Source organism: Meles meles, chromosome 7, assembly GCF_922984935.1.
Source record: "Meles meles chromosome 7, mMelMel3.1 paternal haplotype, whole genome shotgun sequence".
Lineage (NCBI taxonomy): Eukaryota > Metazoa > Chordata > Mammalia > Carnivora > Mustelidae > Meles > Meles meles.
The window spans coordinates 57,895,519-57,921,712 of record NC_060072.1 but is presented as its reverse complement, the minus strand read 5'-3'; the positions used below and the strand labels follow the sequence as shown (position 1 = coordinate 57,921,712).

At 34.0% G+C, this 26,194-nt stretch overlaps 1 protein-coding gene and 1 non-coding gene across 6 annotated transcripts in view; one reads left to right on the top strand and one right to left on the bottom strand.

The window, feature by feature from the left end:
- Positions 1-26,194, bottom strand: part of LOC123946248 (activating transcription factor 7 interacting protein) — a 120,235-nt gene that overhangs the window by 65,488 nt on the left and 28,553 nt on the right. Inside the window, exon 2 of one of the 5 annotated variants that reach the window (XM_046011655.1) lies at positions 3,823-3,922. The exons of the other annotated variants lie outside the window; for them this stretch is intronic. The gene's annotated coding sequence lies outside the window, so the exon portion shown is untranslated. The remainder of the gene's footprint in view (positions 1-3,822; positions 3,923-26,194) is intronic. 5 annotated transcript variants of the gene reach the window in all.
- Positions 20,236-20,357, top strand: LOC123947827. Its single transcript, XR_006819857.1, has one exon. It is a non-coding gene; the product is annotated as a small nucleolar RNA SNORA40 (small nucleolar RNA).

The window sequence follows — 26,194 nt, the reverse complement described above, 5'->3', positions numbered from 1 at the left end:
AGTTGATTAAGCATCTGACTCTTGATTTCAGCTCAGTTCATGATCTCAGGGTTGTGGGATCAAGACCGATGGCAGGCTCCACACTCAGCAATCTGTGTTCAGCAGAGAGTCTGCCTGGGATTCTCTCCCTCTCCCCTTCCTTCTGCTTCTCCCCACCTACCCCAGCTCAAGGGAGAACAGACTTGCTCTCCCCTTAAAATAAATCTTTTTTTAAAAAATGGACAAAGTAACTGAATAGACCTTTCTCCAGAAGATATATAAACTGCCAATAAACCAATGCCAATAAGCACTAAAAATGAAAAATGTTCAACATTACTAGTCATCAGAGAGATGTCAATCAAACTGCAATGAGTTAACACTTCATATAAACTAGGATGGCTTTAATCAAAGAAACTAATGAGTATTGGTAAAGTGACAGACAAATTAGAATCCTCACACAATCAATGCTGGTGGGATTATAAAATGGTGCAGCTGCTCTGGCAATCTGGCAGTTCTGCATCACACGAAACATTAATCATTAATTTTCTATCTTTCATCTTTTGCAAAAAACATAAAGCTATAAATTTCCCTTTGAAGGTGGCTTTAGCTGCATCTCATCTTTTAATGTTATATCTTCACTGTTGCTCTTAAAATATTTTCTAATTTCCATTGTGATTTATTCTTTCATGTGTCAATTATTTTAAAATTCCTTAAAAGGTATATGTTATGACTATGTGAAGCTCATTAAAAAATACAAGGTTGGTTCTATACTAAAAAAATAATAATAATAAAAGAAAAAAATCAAGCAAAGTAGATTATAAGTGAGTCATGAAGCATTATGACTTTATTTCAGGCCAAATCAAGGTGTCCTTCTGATAAAAGTTTATTAGAACCTTAAGCCCCAACACCTCAGAATGTGACCTTATTAGAGTCTTTACAGAGGTAAACAAGTAATGTAAAAATAATGTCATTAGGGTGGGCCCTAACCCACTGTGATTGGTATCTTTATAAAAAGGGGAAATTTTGGGTTTTCTTTTGTTTTGTCTGAGTAAAGTAATAGACATTTATTAAGTGAAGATACAGAAAAAACCTCTCAAGAGTGAGAGGGATCCCGACAAGATTGCCCAAAAAGTGGAAAATTTGGATACAGATATGTGCACAGAGAGCCATGAAAGAACTGGATTCTGACTGTCCCAAGTTATGCCTAGGAGACAGGACTAGAACAGGCCCTTTCTTAGTTCCTGCATGGCCCTGGATTACCTTGATTTCAGACTTCTAGTATCTGGACCTACAAAACAGTAAATTCCCAATTTAAATACATACATACATACATAAAATTCAAGCAATGAATTCAATATTCACCACGTAAACAAAATAGAAGGTGAAAATAAATGAGATTATCAACAGATACTGAACATTCATGTAACAAAATTTAACACTGACTCATAATTAAAACTCTCAGAAAACTAAGAAGAAAACAAATGTAATAAAAGTTATTTACAAAGAAACTATAGATACCTTACTTATTGGTGAAATAAGATCAGAACCAAGAAAAGGATGTTCCCTAATACCATTTCTATGTTAACATCTAGCCAGTGCAGTAAGGCAAGCAAAAGATGCAAGGACTTCGTCCTGGCGAGAACTATATCACAACAGTCTATAATGGAAAAAAAAACCAGAAGTGTTTTATGCACTAAGATATACAGGAAGAAGAATATGGCTTTCACACTGGATATTGACTCATTATCACCTTTACCTGTAGGAATGATGGTTGTATACACTTGTTTTGCCTGGAGAGGGGGCCAGGAAGCAGGCTCTGACATCTGGGAACTTAATCTGAGGCTCATAGTTAGACCTCATTGTTATAAATTGACTTGATGCTTACAGCTAAGCCATGTTGTTTTCCTGAACATACAATGACCTCAACATTCAAATTAAACAAGGTTACTGTGCAACCTATGAAATATCATACCTCATTCTGTCTCTAAATAAGTGATTGCTGCTTCTTTTTTTAAATAAATCTCAGCTTTATCCTCAATGTAGTCTGTCCTCCCTACAGATAAGATTTATTAAGATAACAAAGCATAGAATTGCCCCCACTTTCTGATGGCACCTAATCCAGAGTACGGCTCTATTTTCTCAAACCCTCCCCTTACAAATAACCCAATCTCTACTACACTAAACCCAAATCCTATGTTATGATCTTTTCTAATATCCTCTTACTGACTTACTGACTGATGTGCCTCAGTTTCCCCACAGTAAGCATTCTTCCTTGTGGCAAAAATAATAAACCCAACGTGTTGAATTACAGGTCTGATTCTGGTGTTCCATTGTTCTTTTTGGCTGAAAGGCATAGAACAATGCCTAGTCTATTTGCTAGAGGCCAATAAAGCTTAGAACCTACCACTTTGTTATAGCACTTCTAGACTGTGGTACATTCTACATCCATTTGCTCACTTTAAGCCAATTACTTACAATATATTTCTTAGTCTTCCTAGCCTTTTAATTATGGAACTCAGAAAAACTATTCAGAAAAACTATCTTTCAATTGAACAGAAACTTCAACGCAGAATTATCATAGGCACTATTTTAACAGTTATACATTATAGTCTACCATTTAACCTTCAAGTTTTTTTCCACCCATATCCATTTCAAACTCATGCTAACTGAAAATTTTTCTGCAAAGAAGATGCAATGCAAATTTTATAGTCACATTTTCTTGCTGACTACAAAGACAGAAAATAATTAAATTTATAACATAAGGAGTATTGATTACCTTTTAAACATTTTTAAATACTGAACTGCAATTCTTTTGGACCCTGACCTTATAATGTCCCAATTTCTCAGCTGCTATATGGAAGCTGTCAGTTATTGAGGGCTGCATTAAAAGGAAGCATTCCTCTAAAAAAAAGTATATTTTCATAATTTTCAGTAACCCCTTTAAGAACATATATATCCTGCTGGGATATCTGGGTGGCTCAGTCATTAAGATTCTGCCTTTGGCTCAGGTCATGATTCCAGGATTCTGGGATCAAGTCAAGCATCGAGCTCCTTGCCCAGCAGGAAGCCTGCTTCTCCCTCTGCCTCCTTCTCCCTCTGTTTGTACACACTCTCTCTCTCTGACAAATACATAAATAAAATCTAAAAAAAAAAAAAAAGAACATAATTCTGCAGACAGAAACATGGATTCGAATTCCAGCTCTCCCATGTATTTTACCATGTAACATGGCAAATTTCCTAACATTAGTTTCAGCTATCTTAAAAAGGGAGTATCATTGTCAGTATCTGCCACAGAAGTTGTAGTCATGATTAAATGAGATTCTACACATTAAGGACTCAGAACCTAGTAAACACTCAATAACATTATTGTAATTGTCTATGTATATTAAAATGTTTTTAGAAACAAATTAGAGAATCTGAGACCAACTTCTTTTTACTTCTGGCATTTCGTAAATAAGTTAGAAAATCCAACATACAAACATCACAGTTAAAGTTAAATTGCCACCACCAAATAACATTTTAAAAAAAGAAATATTATCTACGCAAGCTGGTTTTACCCATTAAATTGCCATTCAACTCAGTAATAATAAAGTAGTGTACAAAGAATTACAAAATAAGTACCATCTATACCCACAAGGGAGCACACTACAGCCATTTACCACATTTTTAATGGGTTCTAAGTATAATGAAAAACAGACAAAGCCTAAGGAAGTAACATGAACAACCAGTTCAAACTAGTTCAGCCATATCTGTGCAAACCAATCAGCAGTAACTTTTTAAAAATCTGTTTTGCATAAGGAAAGTATATTTAAGAAAGATACACATTAGAAAAGGGTGTGTTACCTGCAAACAAGTCTCCATGGCTGTACTACCGGAACAATACATTTCTAAGATTCATTTTAAATACGTCATCTGGAACTGAGATGCCATTCACAAAACTATTCTACAAAAGAAAAACTACTTTTTTAGGTTGCAACACTAGAATCATGAAGCTTTCGTATGATTGTAATTCATTTTCTCAGGAAGAAGTATTTATATTTTACAGTAGAAACTGTCTGCCATATCTAGAAGTAAATGTATAAAACGTGATGAACTTTCTCTAGAAAATATTTTTCCATGAAGAAGATAGTCAAAAAACTGTTTTTAGGTCCCTATTCTATATATTCATTTTCAAGAAGTCTGAGACAATACCATCACTAATAAAATCTTTTTCTACAGCATTAAAAAGGGTTTTTCACCTTTACCATAGGAATTTATATTTAATTAACCAAGAAGGTTATGTTACCTGCAAATAAGAATCTATAGCTTATAATTTTTTTTCAAATTTTAGGTAAATTATTTTTAAGGAAAGCCCAATGAACCTCTTCTTTTTTTAAGTGAAAACATTATTTGCTTCTCTGCTTCATCCTCCCCCCTCCACCTACAATTTTTATTCTTTTTTCTAGCAAAGAGATGATAGCTATGAAATAACAAAGGGAAGTATTACCAAAGCTGTAATGTCTTAGCCTACAATCTGCCTGCTCAAAAAGCTCAAGAATTTAAGTGGCTGTTCAAGAGCTGCTCACAAACTCAGCCAATCAGTAGCCAGCATTCTGATTCCTGCCCAGCAACAGGAGACAGACAATAAGGTCAGAGAAACATAGTTAAAAACTGGATCCGCAATACATTAGTGAGGTTCTTTGTCTAATATAGTAATCTAGAACATAAATGCATAAAATCTAAATCCATATGATACACGTTTACTATATCACATAAATAAATAAATAAAAATGAACACCTTTTATGCTATTTTAATTTATCTTCCTTTAAATATCCATGAATGTTTCCAGAAATATAAATCAATTCCCTAACTGGAGAATGAGTCAAACATGGACAATACATAGTAAGAATACACTTCTCTCCCCATGGGTAAGAATCTGCAAAAGTCAAATGTAAATGTCTTTTTTTAAAAAATCCACAATGCTTAACATTTATAAAACATGTATAACTAAAAATTCAGCAATACCTTAAATCCAAATAAGATGATTATTTTCATACCCATCTATCACTATTGTTATAGATTTCTGATTCCAAAAATTAATAGTATTCTGGACCCAAGGTTTATTACAGATAGAATCATAAAGTGTTTTTTGCCTACTGCACCAAACTGACTTAGTTTGATTCATCTAATGAAATTAAAATGCCTGACTCTTGATCTATATTAGTGTTGAAGTACAATTATTATATCTTTTTTTCCCTAACTTCCTTTCACAGCAGGTTATGAGCTCTCCCCCTTTTGAAGCAGTAAAGCAAATGTGTGGATTACAACAGTAAATATTCCTGTAAATTGAAGGGAAATTTTTCCTATATTACATCATTTTACAGTCCTTTAAACATAAAATTATTTTTTAAAAAGTAGGAAATCTGTCAGCTTGGTATGTTTTTCTCAAATTCACTACCTATCAGATTTTTTTAGTAAACAAGTTTTAAAAATAAACCTCATTTTTTTCTCCTTCAGTTACAGATGAACCTTGTAATTTTTCAAACATACCCAAGAGGGAGCTTGCTGCAGACATACTCTTAGTTTATATAATCTCCCCATAGGAAAAATAAATCAGCAGCTGCTTCAATGCTTCGTCCTGTGAGAGAACTGAAATTCACTGTCTGATTGGCTCAAAGCTGTAGTCGTCTAAAACCAATCAGACATCAGCATCACAAACCTTGCCCAGCAACAAGGGAAGCAGATGAGGGCAAGTACTCTACCAAGAATCCAAACCGTGTTAAAATAAAGGTGAAGGATTATACCAAAATATATTTGATGAAACTGAAACATACAATGTCCTCCCAGATTTACAGTTTGAGTAAGTCTACTGCAGGGTTTCTCTGATAAATAAACAAGATCTGTACTACTGCTTTCCAAAAACAGTGAACAAAACAGAAAGTACCTGGATGGTTAAATCAAAACATACACATACACGCAAACACTACCTAATTCAAAGCTGTGGATACTTGATGAAGTGTATTTAAAAATGAAACTTAGCACAAACTTGCAAAATATGAAGCAAAGCCCTTTCAGTGGACTTGACATTTCTATCTTGGACACAAGCACTCCAAATACATTCATACTGTTAACTGGCATTAGTATAACATTATTCTGAATAATGGGATGCTAGAAATAATTTTTATTCAAATCTGAATTTTCATTAAATGGCTTAAATATTGGCCAATAGGACTGACTAATAATAGCTTACTCTAAGTAATCACTTTATGCTCACAATTCCTAGCCTCTTTAGAAACACAACTTTGCTACTTGATTCTTTAAGAACCCGTTCTCCATTGAAAAGTGTGATTTTATTTCACACACCCAAATTTTACTTGAGAATTCTGTAACAGCCCTGAAAAGAAAATCATGATGAATATGCAGTGTGTTGCATATTCATTAAATACAGTAAGTATTTAAATCTGCTTTACTGTTCACTACCCATTAACGAGACTGGTAAACCTGATAATGCAATGGTCCAGCCACTTTGATACTTAACTGCACAAATTTAGTGTAAAGACTTCCTAAATTTTTATCTTAAATACTGTATACATCTCTGTTAATAACTGTTTTTCTAAAACTTCAGTAAAACATAATCACTACTCTCACTACCTGTTTAAAATCCCATAAAGATTTTCATCATGTTTCCATATTCTCTCATTTCTATAGGTTTTCTCTCCCAGTCACTCATAAAGCACCCAACAATATTTATTTTAGGATCCAGAATCCCCTGTAGTATAATTCTTCAGTTCTACTAATCTTATCATTCTTCTCCCAATTGCATAAATACACCTTCAAGAGCTATCCCATCATCTTTAAAAAAATATCAATTGGTGAAATCTGTTATCTAACACTCATTCAGTAATGTATTAAGTGATCATAATATTTGACACCTCAAGAAAGAATTCCTTCTACCTGTTATCAATCTACAGATACCAGCTGCAGTATCAAAATGAAATATCTCCAAACTAAATTTTAAAAAAATAATCAACAAAGGAAACGGAGTTTTGCTTTACCAACAATTCCTTGGACAAAGTAGGATCAAATCATGCTCTTGCAATTTTAGTTACATCAAAACCAGAATGGTCACTACAGTTTAACTTATTACATTCACTGCTAAGTTTTGATAAATTCTAGGGTAGTCTACATGAAAAAATGCAAGATGCCCTAAAAATCACTTTCCAAGTGAATTTTTGGGATCATTCTGTTATATAGGAAAATTAAAACTATTTAACATGATCCAACAAATGCAATTTTAGATATATTCAAATTACACCCCCTTAGAAAATTAGCCAGTTATCTTATTCATCAGGGCCCTAACCACTAGCTTGGCCCCTCACCAAACTCTACCACCTATGCAGGTAATAGTGAAGTTACAGAAGCCCATGTCTTAATTTTTTTGGGAATTTAAACCAGTAGTACAAATGTATTTTTTGCAGTTTGCCTGGGTGAATTAAAACACCCAGAATGATTTATAGAAAGTTGAAAGATGTAAACCCTTCAAATGCCAGGAAACAGCTCTAACTTTTCTTAGTGAACCAATGAGTGAAAGCCTACTTTCTGTTTATTAGCTAGCTTTCACTAAATAATATTGGGGCAGCAACTCTCATCCTCAAAATCTTACTGGCTAATAACATTCTTCTTTCTAGGTCATAGGCTAAAGGAGCAGCACCCTCACTGCAAATCTAGGTCTTGTGGCAAAGGGAAAAGATCACAACGACAGAACCATGTAATATACCAGGGTTTTAAAGCTATCTCTTACACACAGTATATACCAGTTTCACTCACAGTCTACTGGTTAAAGCCACATTAGACATTAAGGGGGTGGAGAAGTAAAAAGCAGTTATTGGAAAACACTTCATGTCACATGGTAAAAGGCATAAATATGTAGTCTTCTTGTAGGAAAAAAGAGTAATGGTGAAATCTACCACACTTTAGAAATACATAATTATAAAAAGTTTGACCCACCAAGGATTTCTACACTAACAAAACTGGTCTATTCAATGTCTGTTCCAACATTAGCATAAGTCGACAAAGGATAAATCACCCTAACACTCTAGATTTCATCTCAAGTGTAAAACTGAGGAGATCAGACCAGATGCTTGCTAAATTCCATTCTAGCCCTAAGTTTATATTATTTTACAAATGTCTAGCCATACTAATTTTCTTTTATAATTCAGTTTTCATTATAAAATACTGTTAACATGCAAAATATAACCAAAACAATTAGAAATAAAAAACAAAGCCCTCTGTATAACCCTACCAGAGAGCACGCTCCTCCTTCCCCATCCCCAACTTAACACAAAATTAAGCATAATCTGAATTTGATGTTTATTATTTTTAGGCATGCCTTGTATTTTTTCTTTATTACAAATTCCCCTTTTCGTTAACTGAACAACATACTTCAAAGAGAGAAAAAGACACTGACACTTATCAAGGGGCACTTATATGTCAGACACTATACCAAGTCATATTCTTTTCTCATTTATTTGACAACTTATATCAGTTCATGTTTACATATGATCTGAATGAAAACATCAATGACCATGCTGCTATCACGCATTTCTTTACACAGTAATTTTACCTTGGTAAGGTCAGCCAGACACCCAATTCAGTAAAAAGCTGTTTTCATTAGCACTGATTGCCCTTCTTATACACTTTAAATTTAAATTTCGCTACTACGGGTGTTCTGTTTTCTCAGAAAGTTAAGCAATAAGTAACCAACAGATGATCTCTAAATAACACAGGTTGAACTGCATGGGTCCACTTATATGCAAATTTTTTAGAGAATAGTACTGTAAATCTATTTTCTTTTCCTTATGATTTTCTTAATAATATTCCCTTTTCCCTAGCTTTACTATAAAAATTTAGTATATGATAAACATAACATATAAAATATGTGCTAACTTATGTTATCAGAAACTGTTTATGTTATCAGAAAAGCTTCCAGGCAACAACAGACTATTAGTAGTTAAGTTTTGGGGAAGTCAAAAGTTATATGCAAATTTTTTACAGCATTAGGGATCAGTGCCCTATCAAATACATTGTTCAAGAGTAAAATATATATGATATTTGCCACAATTTTCTTCTGTTTGAAAATGGAGAAATCATTCAATATAATCCTAAATTATACTGTAATTGCACAGAGTAAATGCAATCTGATAGTAGACTCTTAATTTTACCCAACCTACAGACTAGTTCACTCATTAGCCACAACAATACTACCAGCATGATCCTAAATATTCAATTACCTTCTAAAAGTAACTTACCCATAAGTCATCCTAGCAAATTCACTCAACAAACTATAAGAGAATTTCCTCAACCTTATAAAAGGAATTTAGAAAAACCAACATCATACTTAACAGTGAAAGACAGAAAGCTTTTGTCCAAAGATCAGAACACGACAAAAATCCTTGCTCTTACCACTCCTACTCAGCATTTACTAGAGGCAATTAGGCAGGAAAATGAAATAAAGGTATCTAACTTGAAAAGAACAAAGTAAAGCTATCTCTATCTTGAATGACAAAATATTGTATATGGAAAACTGAAAGAACACACTAAAAAATCATTAGAACTAGTAAATGAGTTTAGGAAGTTGCAACATACAAGACCAATATATAAAATCTACTGAATTTCTATACAGATGCAATGAATAATTCAAAAGTGAAATTTAAAGAACAACTCTTTTTACAATAGCATCAAAAAGTAACACACTTAACAAAAAGAAGTGCAAAACTTCATTCTCTGAAAAACTATAAAACACTGTTGAGGAAATTAAAGAAGACCTAAATAAACACAAAGACAATGCATACTCCTGAATCAAAAGGCTTGATATTAAGATGCCAAAACTCAAAATTGATCTATTGATTCAAGGTAATCCCTATTAAAATTCTAGCTTTCTTCTTTGCAGATACTGACAAACTGATCCTAAAATTCATATGGAAATGCGACCCAAAATAGCCAAAACAATCTTGAAAAACAACATTGAAAAACTCATTCTTTGTATTTTCAAATCCTACTACAAAGCTACAGTAATCCTGTCAGTGTGACACTACTAGCAAAAAGGACAGACATATAAATCAACAGAACAGATCCCTCAGTCAAGAAATAAATCCTCATATTTATTTGTAGTCACCTAATAGTTGACAAGGGTGCCAAGAGCATTCAATGAAGAAAGAATAGGATTTTCAACAAATACTACTGGGGACTACTAGATAGCCACAGGCAAAAGAATGAATTCAGACCCCTTTTCTCATACCATATATAAAAATTAACCTTGAATGGCTCAAAGACCTGAATTTGAGAGCTGAAAGTTTTAAATCTTAAAAGAAAACATAGATATAAATCTTAGAATAGGCAGCAGTTTTTTATATATGACCCAAAGAGAACAAGCAATGAAAGAAAGAAAAAAAAAAAGATTAACTGGACTTCCATCAAAACTTAAAAACTTTTATGTTGCAAATGACATATCAAGAAAGTGAAACAACTCACGCAATGGAAGGAAATACCTGCAAATAATGTACCTTGTAAGAGACTCGTACCTACTAGAACATACAAAAACTGTTACAATTCACTAATAAAAAAAATAAATAACCCAATTTAACAATAAGCAAAGTACCTGACATTTCCCCAAGATATACCAATAAAAAATAAACATGAAAAGATGCTTATCATTAATCCTCAGAGTAATGCAAATCAAAACCACAATGAAAAACACCAACGTCAAGATGACTGTGACCAAAGAGAGAATATAACAAGTGTTAGCAATGATATAGAGAAATTAGAAACTTCATACAATGCTGGTGGAACTATAAAATGAAGCAGCTGCTTTGGAAAAGTCTGGCAGTTCCTCAACATGTTAAACATGGCGCTGGCATAAGATCCAGCAATTCCACTTCTAGCTATATACCCAAAAGAAATAAAAACATTTATCCACAAAAAAAACCTGTAAACAAATGTTCACAGAGGGGCACCTGGGTGGCTCAGTGGGTTAAAGCCTCTGCCTTCAGCTCAGGTCATGATCCCAGGGTCCTGGGATTGAGCCCCGCATCCGCCTCTCTGCTCGGCGGGAAGCCTGCTTCCCTTCCTCTCTCTCTGCCTGCCTGTGATCTCTGTCTATCAAATAAGTAAATAAAAATCTTAAAAAAAAAACAAATGTTCACAGAAACACTATTCATAATACCTAAAAAATGACCATTCATAATAGGCAAAATAACTCAAATGTTCAATGACTGATAGATGTGGTCTATCCATAAATGGAATATTATTTGCCTATAAAACAAATGAAGTACTGATAAATGTTACAATATGAATGAACCTTGAAAATATGCTGAGTAAAAGAAGCCTGTCACAAAAGGCTACATATTGAATGTTTCCATTTATATGAAATGTCCAGAACAGGCAAACCTATAAAGACAGAAAGCACATTAGTGGTTGCTGAGGGTTGGGGAATTGGGGAGGAAATGAAAACTGTCTGCTAAAGGGTACAGGGTTTCTTTATAGGACAATAAAATTTTTCTAAAATTAATTGTGGTAACAGATGCAAATTCTGAAAGTAATTTTTTAAGAATTTATTTATTTAGGGGCTCCTGGGTGGCCATTAGGTCGTTAAGGCAGTTGTTAAGCTTCTGCCTCTGGCTCAGGTCATGATACTGGGTCCTGGGATGGAGCCCCACATTGGGCTCCCTGCTCAGTGGGAAGCCTACTTTCCCTTTCCCTCCCTGCTCATGTTGTCTCCCACTGTCTCTCTTTGTGTCTCTCAAATAAGTCATAAAATGTTTTTTTTTTAAGATTTATTAAAAAAAGAAGATTTGGGGGGGCGCCTGGGTGGCTCAGTTGGTTGGACAACTGCCTTCCGCTCAGGTCATGATCCTGGAGTCTTGGGAATGAGTCCCACATCAGATTCCCTACTCGGCGGAGAGTCTGCTTCTCCCCTCTCACGCTCGCTCTCTCTCTCTCTTTCTTACTCTCTCTCTCTCTCAAATAAATACATAAAAACTTTTTAAAATTTTATTTATTTTAAAGAAAGAAAAAAAGAGCACATGCACAAGTGGGGAAAGGGGCAATGGAAGAGGGAGAGAATCTCAAGGAAATTCCATATGATGTGTGGAGCACTCCAACCCATGAGTCTGAGATCATGATGTAAGCCAAAATCAAGAGTCCAATACCCAACCGACTTGAGCCACACAGGCACCCCAACTATGTAAACGACTGGGTTGTATACTTTAAACAGGTGAATTGTATGGTATATGAATTATATCTCAAATCTGTTGTTTAAAAAAAGAAATAGCAGAACTACAGTTAATTTTCTGTCATTGTTTGTTTTTTAGTTTTTTGTTTTTTGTTTTTTTGTTTAACCTCACCTTCCTCTACTAGGTCACGCTTTCAACACAGACAAAACAACAATACCAAGAGAACTGAATGTTGGGTTATACTTAGGGAGTTTACATTTCTGGGCCAAGAAGTATATCTACAACCATACCAGTGATGAAAGGCAATATACATAAAATAATGGCAGGCTTATTCTCCTGTGTTAAGCTTAAATAAACCAGTTATTCTTTCTCTGTCCTAAATGGAACAATTCTGTAGTATGCTTATCTCACAGGATGATAATAATGCACATGAGATACTCATATATCATAATAAATAAAGATTTATCAGCCAAAAAAATCAAACAGTATCGGGTAATATGCAAATAAACACTCCATGTACATATATTAATAAAATCTTCTACACATGGAAAATTAACAAAAGAATGTAAAACAGAAGCATTTGCTTCTACTACAAACTGGCACTATAACCAAAAAACCTTATATGTAATAAGCATTGACAGATTTGTTTTAAAATGAGGTATACTTAATGAACTTCAGTGAACTTTCTAGAGTTACATAAAGTTTTGTCACATTTCATCACCACTGTTTATTCAAAATGATGGTCTTGCATTACTGCATTTTCCAATACTTTAATGCACCTTTTTAGAAATAACTATTAAAATGGACTAGGGCGCCTGGGTGGCTCAGTGGTTTAAGCCGCTGCCTTCGGCTCAGGTCATGATCTCAGGGTCCTGGGATCGAGTCCCGCATCGGGCTCTCTGCTCGGCAGGGAGCCTGCTTCCCTCTCACTCTCTCTGCCTGCCTCTCTGCCTACTTATGATCTCTCTCTGTCAAATAAATAAATAAAATCTAAAAAAAAAAATAATAAAAAAATAAAATGGACTATAATATCTGTATTTATATACTGTTTAACAAAACACTTTGGCACATCTCATGTGTCCAGTATGAGATTAAAACATTTTAAGTGTCCACAACTCTGTTGTCAGAAAACATATTTTTAAATGCTGGCATTGTTGTGATGTGCATCAGAGGTAATTTAACAAAAGAATGAAAAATAAAGTAAGTATTCTGATACAGTATTAATAAGTATATAGTGTCTGGCACATAGTATACACTTAGTAAATACTGGCTAAAAGAATGAACTATATACATATAAGTAATACCTAAAATAATTCTAAAAACTAAATTACAGTGCGTCTGGGTGGTTCAGTCCATTAAGCATCTGCCTTTGGCTCAGGTCATGATCCCAGTGTCCTGGAATCAAGCCCTGTATCAGGCTCCATGCTCAGTGGGGAGTCTGCTTCTCCCTCTTCCTCTCCCTGCTTGTTCTTTTTCTCTCAAATTTGCTATCTAAAATAAATAAATAAAACTAAGGGGAAAAAAATTCATTACCCTTTTAGGAAGCAAAGATAGTAACCTATGGTATTTTTGACAGAATTATAAACTAACATGCCAGCAAGTTCACAGACAGCAGGTGTACATACAGAGGACAACCTTTCTTTGGGGACTCAGGATGCTTATTTACTAACAAAAAGTAACAATATTGGGGCGCCTGGGTGGCTCAGTGGGTTAAAGCCTCTGCCTTGGGCTCAGGTCATGATCCCGGGTCCTGGGATCAAGCCCCACATCGGGCTCTCTGCTCAGCAGGGAGCCTGCTTCCCCCTCTCTCTGCCTGCCTCTCTGACTACTTGTGATTTCCCTCTTTGTCAAATAAATAAATAAATAAATCTTTTTAAAAAAAAGTAACAGTATTACCCACTTACACATTGCTACCTCAGAAAAAGTGCAATACATAGCATTATTAAAATTAATCAAATCTGACATGAGGCCTTTTTGAAGCCTTATAAAATTTGTTTAATTTGATTTCATATTTCAAAAAATATCATTTTGAAAGAAATTTATTTTTGCTTATTACCATACAATGACAACCTTCTCTAAAATAATGCACATACCCAAAGGGAGCCCACTGCAGCCATCTTATCAGTTCTCTCATAGCAACAGAAACGGAAATACAGTTTGCATAGTCACTGTGGTTGGCTAGAGAAAGCAGGTTCACGTAACCAGTCAGAAAGCCAGAAATTGGACAACCATAAAAGGAGAAATTTGAAATCTGCCTGGCAACAGCCTAAAAATAGAATACACTAGTATAAATCCCAAAATAGATGTGACTATAAGAGCAAAACTACCAGCATAAACTTTATTTTCTTGGGGGAAAAGATGTGTCTTGCATTTCATCATCTAAAATACTAACTTGGCATCTTTTTTTACTAGATGGCAATTAAAGAAAAAATAAACACTAAACTATGGGCCACCTCAAATTACATGTCACTGTTCATATTATTTTATTTACATATACGTATTTGTGTGTGTGTATATGTACATACATGATTAAATACTTCCCTTCTTTAGGAGAATGATGAGGCATTTTAATCACAGCTTTAAAACATTCAAAGATCTATAAAATCTATCCAAGTCTGAACAGCACTGCATTTTTTTCCTATCACTTTTTCCTGAAATAATTTGGGAATCTGAGTTATAGGTAAAAGGCCATTTATTCTGTATTAAAAATACAAAGATTAAATAATTTATCAAAGCAGACCTCTAAATAGAGTGGGGATTATGCCTTATTCTTTTTTAAAACAAATTTGTTCAAACATATAGTAGTACCTTTCATACAGTAGGCATTTAATGTTTTTCTTAAATTAATAAAAACCAATTATCTTATTGTTCCTGTCAAGTAAACATTAAATTAATATGTGTTATTTTTGATTTTTCAATTTTGCCTAAATGGGATAATGCTAAAGTTGACAATGTCTTAACATTTCTTACTGTTATTCCAGATAACAAAATCTATTTCATCATTCTAAAGCTTCTAACCTAATAGTGCTTAATATACATGTTTCTTTGTACATTACAAATTTACTCTGTAGTACATTTTAATTTCTAAAGATCACAAACAACGTGCAGTCTCATGCAGTAACTACAAAGACTGTTGGCTAGTAAGAAATAACCAAGTCATAAAAGGGAAGGGGGAAAGTAATACATCTTTTTAATCTAAAGATTTAAAGATGGCTAGATTTTAAAATAAAGTTCAACCAAGCTTTTGAAAGCATAAATGCTGTTCTTTTAAACACTAGTCTAAGTGGAAAAGTAACTGAGCTTATTGACTTTTCTTACTGTTGTACTCATATGTGACTTGGATGTCCAAAATCTAACTACAACTGTATTCACGGCTTCAAGATAATTTAAATCTTTTGTATACATAGATATTGTTTACTTATCTGAACAAATAAACTATAATCCTTATCACAAAGGAAAGCAATATGAGTAGCAATTAGTGTAGAATATAACAAATGGGTCAAATTTGGTATCAAGGCACTACAAGTGGGAAAAATTATTTTATAATTCTAGATACATAAATCAAGTATCATTTTTTAAAGATCTTATTTATTTATTTGACAGACAGAGATCACAAGTAGGCAGAGAGGCAGGCAGAGAGAGATAGGGGGAGGCAGGCTTCCTGCTGAGCAGAGAGCCCGATGCGGGGCTCGATCCCAGGACCCTGGGATCATGACCTGAGCCAAAGGCAGAGGCCTTAACCCACTGAGCCACCCAGGTGCCCCTCAAATATCATTTTAAATAAATATATCAGCACTTTGTATTTTCTTAAATATTACTTAAAGCAAATATAATACTTTTTCTAAAAGTGCACTTATACTCGTCAGTTTTATTTCAAGAGAACAGAAGAAAAAGCATGATGTTTGAAGAACAATATTCAAAATAGCCATACATCTTATCACATACCAATCTGAATGGGGTGGGTACTGCATAATCAATGACACCTCAGTGTTAATTAGTACAGCAACTAAAATGCCCTGGAGAAGTTTAGACAGTTCCAGAAACTTTACCTTTCACTTCTCCATTCTCTTCTCCTTCTCTTGGCCCTCTCCCTCAAGAACTCATAGGAGTTTAAAATGTCAGCTGAGAGCCAGATGTTCTGGGGCTCTAGTCTATGTGTACAAAAGTGTAGTTTTAATAACAAACATAACTAAAGGAAAAACCCTAATCTTTCATATCCTTAGGCAAACTCAAATTCCTCTTTGTACTTACTGTTTTTCTTTTCTATAGCAAAGCAATATTGTTGGTATGTTATCCCTCCTTGCAGATTTAATCAGAATTATATTTACCACAACTTTTTTGGCTGATTACAAAAAAATCAAAACTCTATCTTTAAAAATCTATCCTCCTTCAAAAAAATAAAATAAAATAAAAGTCTGTCTTTCTTCAGTTAGAATTTAAGAAAAAAGTTGTGCTTTGAAGGCAAGATCTCTCCTGGGCATACAACTCAGAATGGACCAGCACCACCCTCATGGAGCAAACAAAGAAAAATTACATTCCCATTCTAAAATTTTTCTAATGATGCACAAAAATACAATCTATTTTTAGCAAATATTCCCAAGAAGCTTACTTTCACGGGCTGGATTGTCAGAAGCTATTATCAACAGTTCATGATGCAATTTAAGAAAATACAGAGTTCCTTCATCCCAAACCATGAATTATCACTGTGTTTCATCTTTTAGAACTTAAAAAAATCTGCAGAGATCTAACCAAAAAACACTATACTTTGGAAATTCCTTTAACCTTTCTCCTCCTAATCATCATAGCAAATGAACCAATGTTCTCTCTGATTGACTCATGACCACAAATACACTGGGATCTCATCTTCTTTTCTCACCCACCTGTTCCTACTGGTTGTGCTTGTTACTGAATTCAGTTGTACATTTTTACTGTAAGTTATAGAATACAATTGAATTTTGTGTAAATTAATGAAATATGAGTGCAAAAAAAAAGCTGCTAGATACACATCAATAAGAAAGACCAATGCAGGAAAAAAAACACATGTCAGGGGACTATTGGCTTAGATAAACCATTAATAACACCTTTGGGTCTAAAGTTTTCCATCTGGAATAAATAGAAATTAAATTAGAAGACCTGAAAGGATCCTTTAAGTTTTGATTCTTAAATAAAATTTTAATAAATTCCACTCCAAAATGTACTGTTTTCATGAGAAATTATAAAAGTTGATTGGGTTTTTTCATGTTTTCAATATTCATCAAATACCTACATGGTCACTATTATAATTTTTAAGATACTCTAAAGAAACAATGTGACTAAAAGTACAAAACATCCTGTAAGATTAAATTGTTACCTCATGGAGATTTTAATATAGATGTGGAAGAGAAATGAAGGCAGTAATACAATACATGGATATCTTTCTATATGAATGACCGTGAAAATTAGTAGTTCTCCATTTTCCATTAACTATCATCTCTCCAAAACAGATTATTTTTAATAATCAAAACTGAGTTTTCAAATGGGTCATTAGAAACAAAACCTCTACAGAACCCTTTTTAAGTCTTCCTGATAGGGTTAGTATGAACTTTTATAAACCAGATTGCTAAAAACTGACTCTGCATAAAGAATTACTCAAATTCAGCTGAGAGAGAAAAGAGTATGCCTTTCCTTACAATTTCAATTTCACTTCTGCTCATAACCCTATTTATAATTCAGTTACATCCACAAGACTTCACAAGTAGTTGCTAAGCAACAGGAACATGCTGAGTTCAGAGCCATTGAAATCTGGCTCGCTGCCACATGAAAATATTTAACAGAGCCTAGAGCCTCCAGAATTTGCAAAATGAAGAAGAAAAGGAAAGAAAAGAAAAAGAAAGAAAAATTCCAAAGAGATACAATAATAAATAGAGTAAGCTACCAAACTCTTTTAAAAGAGTCACATATTCAGATCAAGGACTTCATTTTGGTATTTCCAAATATTTATTATATTTCTCCTTAAATATTTTACATTATCTTTTTAATGCTGAAATTCAGACTCTGAAGTTATTCTCTTGGGGAAGAGAAGAAATACAGTTAGTTGTATCGCTGTTAAAGGCATAATAATTGACTTAAAAAATATATTATGCAAAGAATAGCCCTTGAAGAGACTAGAACAGTCTGTGGGACATGACTGAGACTTTCTATATTGGGTTTTAAGGCCAGGAGACAGGAAACTACACATTTTCTTCAAAGTCCTTTATCTTCCTATACCTGGTTAACTACTAAAAGATAATTTTTTTTACCCAAAACTGGAGTGTTTTCTAATTTTAAGCACCTCTAATAATTGAAAAAAAAAGCATATATAAAAATTTATTCACAACTCAAAATGGTTACAAAAATTAACTCATTTTTCAACAAATATTGAAAGGGCATTGAATATGTTTCAACATTCATTCATTGATAAAAATAAAAATTAAGAACATAAAGATTGCTCCTCACACTGATAAAGGCTACTTCAAACCAATGGGAAACTTTATATTTAGTGGTAAAACCACAGCTATTTCCATTAAAGGCAAAACCAAAAAGTGTGATAATATACCCAATACTGTCTAGAAATCCTAGCAAAGCAGTAAGAGCTCAAACACAGTAAGATGATACATGAAGAAAACATTCATTTCAGAATAGCAAGAAAAAGATATCTAGAAACATTAACATATATGAAAAAATTCAGTTATAAAAATATATAAAATATTAGAGCTATGTTGGACATAAGACTTGATGTAGAAAAATATCAATTCTTCCTGGATGAAAATTATTGGAAGTAATTCTAGCCAAAATGTCACCTAGTTATTTTTATATCATAACAAACTTTTGAAATTAATCTGTAAAAAATAAAAGGCAAAAACAGTAAGAAAACTGAAAGTCAAAAGTAAGGGGAAAAAATGCTTGCCCTCTCAGATGTGAGAGGATATGACAAAGCAGGAATTATTGTCTTAAGTATTTAGAGACGAGCACAATAAATTATCTACAAGACAGAAACAAGCAATACAGTATCTGATAGAAACAACATCACAAATTAACAGGGATTAAGTGGATTTGAAATAAATGGTTAAAAATGAATCAAAACAGCAGTTGAGCATACCAGTACAACAGCAAACAGACTAGATATGAAATAAAAACTTTCGAAGGTGCAAAAAGCATTACAAGTAACCACAAATTTTGAGAAATACTTGAAAACTAGAAAACACACTGATATGGAATTAGTATCCAGAATAAAAAAGAACACCTATTAATGAATAAAAAGAATAAACAATTCAAAATAAAAATTAAAAAGCATAAACAGGGAATCACAAAACAAACATAAGAAAAAAAGTTCAACTTCACTAATAATCACATAAAGACTACACAAAAAGAAGATACATTTTTACACATCTTACATTTTACAACTATTTAGTTAGCAATAATATACAGTAGTGAGTAGTCTCATACACAGCTGGTAAAAGATCATTGCCATAACCATTTTTAAAGGCAAATAAGCAAAAACTGTGCACCACTTTGACACACCAAAGACATTCTGGGATATCTTAAGATACACTAACCTACTGGGGTACCTGGATGGCTCAGTCAGTTAAGCGTCCAACTTTTTTATTTTTTAAGATTTTATTTATTTATTTGACAGAGGGAGAGACATCATAAGTAGGCAGAGAGGCAGGCAGATGGAGAATGGGAAGCAGGCTCCCCGCTGAGCAGAGAGCCCAATGCAGGGCTCGATTCCAGGACCCTGAGACCATGACCCAAGCCGAAGGCAGAGGCTTAACCCACTGAGCCACCCAGGCACCCCAAAGTGCCCAACTCTTTATTTTAGCTCGGGTTATGATCTCAGGGTTGTGAGATCAAGCTCCTCATTGGGCTCTGCACTAGGTGCAGAGTGTACTTAAAATTCCCTCTTCTCCTCTCCTTCTGTCACTACACCCTTCTCTAAAAAATAACAAGTTTTTTCAAAAAAGACAACTTACATTTTTAAAAAAGGAACATATAAGGATACCTACTGCTGCCCCAAAACAGCAAAAATACAAATTGTATTTGTTTAGTTTGTGGACAAAGACTTAGACAAGTGGGAAAAATAAATCCTTTTTTGTAATCCAGAACTCATTGTTCAAATATGACTTTTGATACAGATAAGAAGGAATATGATACCTAAAAAACATTAAAGTGACAAGAGCATTCATAAACATGGATGTTGGCTCCAGGACTACAGAATTACTAAAAAGCATAGGATTTAAGGGAAATCTCAGCTATATTGAATTAGTATTCTAATTTTAATGTTGACTTGAAACAAAGATGCCTCCTTTCTTTAGGCTTTTCAATTGAGAACACAATGTCTGGACTTAAAATTATTGGCATATCCCAACAATCTATACAATTTTAGGGTGTGATAGTTTAGGAGTGAATATGATTTGAACTTACTCATGTTCAAGAGTGTCTGAAATTGAGAACCATGCAGATCCTAAACATGGCCCTAAAGTAAACTGCTTAAAGAAGTTGGATCCCAAAAATTACAAGTGGGGAGTTTTATTTTGTTTTTTTAAAGATTTTATTTATTTATTTGAGAGAGAATGAGTGAGAGAGAGGATGAGAGAGGAGAAGGTCAGAGGGAGAAGCAGACTCCCCATGGAGCTGGGAGCCCGATGCAGGACTCGATCCTGGAAGTCCTGGATCATGACCTGAGCCAAAGGCAGTCGCTCAACCAACTGAGCCACCCAGGCGCCCCACAAGTGGGGAGTTTTTGAAGTATGATCATATTTAAGTGGAAACAAAGAAGCCCATCCAAAAAACAAACAAGCCCATCCAAAAAACAAACAACCTGTGGAATGACTGACAGTGACAATTGTGGATTGAACAAAAGTTCTTTTTAAAAGGCCTATTTTGAGGATTATGAGTCTGACTTTAGAAAAACTAGGGAGACTGACACTGGAAGGAGTCAGATGTGAAATTCCTTAAATAACAATTTCTTGACTTTAAATTAAAAAAAAATACAGGCAAATATAACATGGATTAAGCCGCTGCCTTCGGCTCGGGTCATGATCTCAGGGTCCTGGGATCGAGCCCCGCATCAGGCTCTCTGCTCCGCGGGGAGCCTGCTTCCTCCTCTCTCTGCCTGACTCTCTGCCTACTTGTGATCTCTCTCTCTGTCAAATAAATAAATAAAATCTTTAAAAAAAAAAAAATATTGTGCATACTTAATAGCTTTGTGACCCTGGGCACATTACTTAACCTCTCTGGGCCAGTCATATGGAGATAATAATAGTATTTACTTCACTGAGCAATAGGACTGAGTGAATTTAGGATTAAATGCATATATAAAGCATAAAGAAAAATGGCTGGGACATATAAAGTACGGTATGTTAACATTATTAGAAGGAAAGCAGTGGATCAGGACACCTGGGTGGCTCCGTCGGTTGAGTGTCTGCCTTGCTTGGGTCACGATCCCAGGGTCCTGGGATCGAGCCCTGCATCAGGCTCCCTGCTGAACAGGGGGCCTGCTTCTCCCTCTGCCACCATTCCCCTTGCTTATGCTCTCTGTCTCTCTCTCTGATAAATAAATAAAATCTTTCAAAAAAGAAAAGAAAAGAAAAACAGTGGATCACAGGACTGTTACTAAGAACTAAGGATGGTAATTTAGGTGAAGCCTTTTTCCAAACTGGCAAAACAATACAAATAGAATTAAAAGACTAGCAACCTGGAAAACTAAACAAACAAACAAACAAAACATACTGTGGGGAATGCTCACCAAAGAACACTAAAAGTTAAGAATGTAGATTTCTGTCATGTGCATGAATATAAAGTGTACAACAGAGCAGCGCAGAATTCTTAATGCAAAAAGCTGAAGCCAGACAAACCTTTTTGAATACTGGTACTATCATTTCCTAGCTAAGTTACCTGTTCAATAATATATCCCTTCTTTGCCTCAGTATCCTCAACTACGAAACTAAAACTCTAACACGGCCTCTCCTCATACCACTTCTCATTAAAATATTACAGGGGTTAAATGGGATAATAAAATAGAAAGTACTCAGATACATAAGTAGACAATAAATTGCTTTCAGGTTTTATATGCCATTTTGTTAAACAGACACACACAAAATATCATTTCTAAACATTAATACAGGCCGCAAGTGATATTTTAAAGTCTGGAAGGATAAAAGCCTAACCAGTTTATAGTGGTTGATATGGCAAAAAACAAAGGAATATAAATACCAAGTTTTACTTAAATGTGCCAGTTCGAACTTTCACAATGGAGATATATTCATGTAACTTGTATCTTAACAGTTAAACTCATTCCACTTCTCCAATCTCCTCCATGCTAATAATAAGCCAGAGTAGCAACGACATTTATACGTGTAATTAGTTGACCCACCCAGACACTAAACTCCAGAAGAGACAGAGAAGAGAAGATACAATCCAAAAGATAAATTCCCAGCATTTCCCTTAAGCAGCAAGTTACAAGTACCACTTCCCAACCCCTCACAATCATTTCAGTCAGCATCGACCCCAAGTAAATCAAGAAATCTCAAATACAAAAATGAGTATAATCACAAATAGATGCCAAACCCTTCAAACAAAAGAACTAGTTACTTAGTAGAATGAACAGAAAACATTTTAAAATAATATATTAAATATTCTGAAAAGGTACTATACCCACAAGAACAAGCAGATATTAAAAGAAATGAATCTAGGCGAACCATAAGAGACTATGGACTCTGAAAAACAACCTGAGGGTTTTGAAGGGTCAGGGGTGGGAGGTTGGGGGAACAGGTGGTGGGTGATGGGGAGGGCACGTTTTGCATGGAGCACTGGGTGTTGTGCAAAAAGAATGAATACTGTTACGCTGAAAAAATTAATAAAAAGGGGAAAAAAAATTATAAATCAAGATAAAAAAAAAAAAAAAGAAATGAATCTGAAATCTTAGAAATTCAAAACAAGAGCTGCATGGACATAGCTGAAGTGAGACATAGGTAATCAAGACCCAATGTCCTCTCAAAATATTACACAAAGTTAAAACAGAAAAGCTAAGAGATGGGGAACATTTCTAGAAGCAGTAAGTTTCACTGAAGATGAATTTTAGAAAAAAGAACTAAGAATAGAAGAAAATAAGAAACAGAATTCACAGAGTTAAATTTTAAAAAGTATATAAAAAGGGGCACTGGGGCTCAGTTGTTAAGTGGCTGCCTTCAGCTCAGGTCATGATCCCAGGGTCCTGGGATCGAGCCACACGTAGGGTTCCCTGCTCCACTGGGAAGCCTGCTTCTCCCTCTCCCACTCCCCCTGCCTGTGTTCCCTCTCTCGCTACCTCTCTCTATCAAACAAATAAATAAAATCTTTTTTTTTAAAGTGTATATATGCTTTCCATAGAACAGGTCTGCTCATTATACCAAAACAGACTAAATTAAAACAAGCAAAAAACAAAAAAACAAACAACAACAACAAGAAAAAAACTAAAACCTAGACATAATGTGTGAAGACTTCAGAAAACCAATTTGAGGAAATATTCATAACTTAAGAGTAAAAGATCAGTTAACTACAAAGGAGGAAGAATTAAAATGACATCAGACTTGTCATCAGCAATACTGAATGCTAAAATAAACAACAATATCCTCAAAGTTCAGAGGAAAGGTTATTTTTAGCCTAGAATTCTATTGCCAGAAAAACTAGCAATCAACAGGATAAAGAAATAAAGATATTATTTCTGAGCAAAGACTGAAGAAATGGTCCCTTGCTAAAACAATTACATAAAAATATAGTACAAATTCAAGACATCAAAAGACCCTAATAAATGGGGGAAGAACTCAAATTAGGGAACTCATATAATGCTCCAAAGGAATCACCAATGCTCCAAAAAACAAGTAAAACTCATGGGCTGGCTGAAATAACTGAAGATCCATCATCTTTAAAATAAATAGTCTAGAATAAAAATCCCAGATAATTATATGATGGGAGTTAGCAGACTTAGGGGCTGTGAAATGTGGGGCAAAATTAAAGAAAACTGTCAGTTCAGTCAGAAACTTAACCAGGTTTCAAACTGGGTAAAGTGACAAAAATAGCACATATGCCTTATAAACAAAAGACACAACTTAAAATAAAATAGCATAGAAAGGTTAAAAATTCAAAGGACAGAAAATGATACACTAAGCAAATGTTAACCAAAAAAAGATAAAATATATAAAACCTATATATAACATGTAAAAAATGATTCAAATTGAAGATCAAGTTGCTGGACAAAAAAAATATATTTCCTGTAGATAAAAGTACATCACTTCAAATCACATGAAACAAAAATAGGTTTAAAAAATTTCAGGAAGAAACTAGTAAATCCACAGAGAAACACACCTCATTATAAAATCTACAGATGAAGAAAATGTAAGTAATATAAATAATGCATGTATTTCTTAATAGAAAAATGGAACTGTATATCCAACAAACCCAGAATATGCATTTTTCATGAACACATCCAACATACATTAATGTGGTATCAAGGAAATAATAAATTCAAAGACAAAAAAAAAAAAAAAAATCACACAAAGCCACATCCTCAGCCATAAGATAACAGAGTTAGATGAGCAACAACGAAATGACAAAAAACGGATCTCCTTATAGATTAAAAAAATATATATACTGGATTAAGGAGGAAATCAGTGGTGAAATAACTCAGAGGAAAAGTGATAGCCTTAGACCACACATATTAATAAAAAAAAACACAAACTCAAAAATGCTAGTAAAGGAGGAAAAGTACAAACTCAAAGCAAGGAATCATAATAAAAGCAAAAATAATGAGAGAAAACCCAACAATAAAACCAATAGCCAGTTCTTTGGGGAAAAAAAACTAATAAAAGTAGAAAATAAATCAAGGAAAATTGAAAAAACCATAATAAAGAATATTAGAAATTATAAAGAAGATGTCTACAAATACAAAGCAATACACTTGGTTCAAATATTCAGTTATATTAAAGATTATCAATGGTATGTGTGAAAAATACTGAGGGATCTGAACTTACTGCAAACTCAATAAAATTCAACAGTGCTAGGTGGCTGCTAGAAATGTCAACACAAACTTAAGCTGCAGAACAGAAGCACACAGTCTAAGGAAAGGGAGACATTTTTTAGTATTACATTTAGTTTTGAGTGACTCAGATAAAGAGGGATTCTTAAAGAAACAGTAAGACAAACAGGATGACCAGGCTAAAGAATGACCTAGAACAACATGTTGTATGAGGAAACCATTGGGAAAATGGAGGATATTTAGCCTAGAAAACAAGAGAATTTTAATGGCTTTCTTTAAATAGTGCAGATCTATCATGTGTGTAAACCAGATATATAGGAAAAGAGGCAGGCAGAGAGACAAGTGCAATGAAAGGCCAATTCCTCCTCAAAATCAACAAATATTGATTTGGTCAGATGTCCAACAAAAGAAATAATTAATTACCATATGAAGTTAGAGACTCTCCTTTCTGTCATTAGAAATGTTGAAGCAGAAACTAGATAATTAACTGTTAGGAATAATAAACAGTAGGCTCCTGTAGGAAGTGTGATGTTACAACTACTTGACCACCTAAGTCTATTGCACTTTCAAGATTTTGTTATTCAACATTACTTGCCAATAAATTTTGTTGCCTAAGAGGAACACAAAAACTGCAAACTCAAAATTTATCCTTCAGATTTTTGGATCATTCATACTCAACTTCAATAGTCTCAAAAACAACACATCTTTATCCTCAAGACATTTATCTTTGTCTTACATAAACCCTTTATGTTTATTTGTATCTACAGAAAACTCTCTGCAACTTTCCCTCCTCTTGCTTTGCTGTGATCCCCAACTGAATATTTATTGAATGCTACTTTGGTCTAACTCCTTGCCTCTTTACCTATAAATAAAACCCCTCAGGCTGTCTCAACTACCTTCCCAATCTAACATTCTAGAAAAGTATGAAAACTTCCCAACAGTTTTAGATATGTGTGTTCTCCACACTAAGAG